The sequence below is a fragment of the Patagioenas fasciata genome, chromosome 1 (genome assembly GCF_037038585.1).
Source record: "Patagioenas fasciata isolate bPatFas1 chromosome 1, bPatFas1.hap1, whole genome shotgun sequence".
Lineage (NCBI taxonomy): Eukaryota > Metazoa > Chordata > Aves > Columbiformes > Columbidae > Patagioenas > Patagioenas fasciata.
Window position 1 is genome coordinate 170,821,794 of NC_092520.1, and position 2,643 is coordinate 170,824,436.

Here is a 2,643-nt window from a genome sequence, read left to right on the forward strand (position 1 = left end):
TTGTTCTGGAAGCCTCTTAATTTTCTCATTTAGTTGTTTCTTTTCACACAATCAAAACTCAAACAAAGGAAGTCTGACAACATGGTGAGTTAACTAGTTACAACATCTAGTGTTAAATCCGTGATGGCACTCTTCTACTATACAAGGAAACCATACTATGTAGTATAACTTATTTTTATATGTTGTAAAACTAAAAAATACTCTATATCTATACCTTTTCTCTAACTTTTTTTTTAAAAAAAGAGATTATTCCTTTTTTTCACATCAGTTAATGGCAAATACAATCTTGTAGCAAAATGAGGGTGTTCAAGTAGCCTTTAATATTAGGGACAGGACTTCAAATGTCTGTAGTTCTGCTGCTTTTATAAGTTTTTAAAACTACTTCTATATCACATATAACTTCATGGTGAGAGGGAGGAAAGTAAATTTTTTTTTTAGTAACTTAACACACAATGTAGAGAATTTTTTAAAAGTTGATGGGATATGTATGCTCAGCACATTGGACATGCAGTTTATGGAGATAATAGTAGTTGAAGGTAGCAAAAATATCTTGCCATTCTTCTACATGCTTTGCAGTGTTAATGAAGTAACCTTGCATATTTGCATCTTCTTCATTTGTTCCCTAAGTGCTCTTGCTGTTATACCCAGATGACAGCAGGGACTCAGACAGCTATCTTGGGTATTTGGCTTGTAGATAATTTGTTTTCTTGACTCAGAACTGTATAATCTTTTTCTTAATTCCCAAATGGAGGTGATAATAGCAAGAGTGATTAAAAGGACACATTTTGGCCTTTATTTTTAAGATTTTTAGGGCTTTTTTCCATGTCTCAGGATTACTGTAGCGCAAGTGGCTACACATGCTGTGTGGAGACCCAATATGCCTATAGTGGCATGGTTTGCCTTGTACACAAACCTGATTTGTATGTTAAAATAAAGCTTGGTTTAACTTTTTTGAGGAAAAAAAAAATGCTGTGGTGACCCACTTATTAAAAAAAATAATCTATATTGTAATTGTCCTACCTTAGCAGGAAAGAGCCTAAGCCAAAAACAGAGATCTACCTAAAATTCTGTAGTAATTTCTCTTCTGCTTCTGTGGCTTCATGTGGACCACCAAATCATTTTCACAGAAATGTTCGCATTACCTCAAACTTTTGGAGTAAAGAACAGCTGTACAGTTCCTCCTTTCAACTTGGAGACTGCTACAGAGAGACCATGTTCACAGCTAAAAATGTCCAAGCAGATGTTTTGGGTGGGGACAATAATCTTGTCACCCAAGCTCCTGGGGAGCTGGAGATCCTGCATCTTCCTAATACTTAACTTATGGATACTTCTTCTTTTAATTCCTTTGTCTCTCATGTACATAATCAGACTTTCTGTGAGAGGATGAATTTAGAAGTTGCTCACTGCCCCTTCTGCACAAGGAACAGGACCTATGAAAACGAAGAAAATGCTTTGCAGACCGCATTGCCAAACTCCAGAGCTCCTTGTTAGCACACACCTTAGGTACTAAAACTCAAGATGAAAAACTGTTGCAAATTAATTGGATATAAAGATAGATCTGATACTGCTGGATGCTTAAGACTGACAGGTGACATGCTATGTGCTTGCCCACCAGTGTACTTGTGTCTGTCATCATTGCTGGTGCGTGTCAGAAGCTGCACCTCCTGGTCTGGCTCAGTCTGGCTGTTTTCGTGATACTGCTTGCAGTACATCTGGGGGATGATGATTAACAAATTAACCAAAAACAAACTGTGGAAAGACTCTCATAGTCTTCCCTAAGCATTCTCTGCGAGCCACTGGCAAAGGTAACTTATGAGGCTAGAGGGATGAGAAGAAAAAAAACTCTGAAGTGTTTTTAAGATAAGCTGGGAAATTAACTGTGAGTCTGGATGTGTCTCTGTAGACAGTACAGGCAGCACTTTGACTCTTCATATTTTCCTACTGTCTCTGGCACAGCTATAGCACAAGGAAACAACAGTGGAATCATCCTCAGTGTAAGATTTCAAAAGTCATTGTAAACACATTCTTTTTAGTTTTTGGCAGTCCAAACAGTGATATGTTTGTGGGACTAAGAGTCACGAGGAACAATCATTCAGGTGTGGACAATGATCTGTCGTATCTAGTACTGTGTCTGCATCAGTTGCCAATAACACTTTCTGCTAAATAGTCACTTTGACTGAAGCTATGGGAAGATGTTTTCTTCCTGTGGAAAGCTACCCTAGGGTTAGAATGCATACCCAATGTTTTAAAAGAACCTGACAGTAGCTTTTTTGAGGCAGTGCAGATAATAAACTGGGTTTTCAAGAACATCTTTATGAGATTGGGGATTGATCACACAAGGAAAATTCTTCTTGGTCCAGAAGGCATTTCAGACTTGAGAGTGAACTTAGAAACCTCCACTGAATCTGCAGAAACTTCCAGATTATTATTTCTTCACCTGCATTTAGACAACTGGTTTCTAAAGCAAAGGTAAGAGAGGTTGTACTTCAAACAGTCAGACCTTAACTCCAGTAGAAAGTATCACACTCTCATCTGGACAAACTGTATCAGGACTGGAGTTGTTTGGTGGAGCAACAACTGCCCCCCCCTCCCCCTTTTTTTTTTTTTGGACTGTTCCCATCTTGAAGTGGTCCTGGTCTCCAA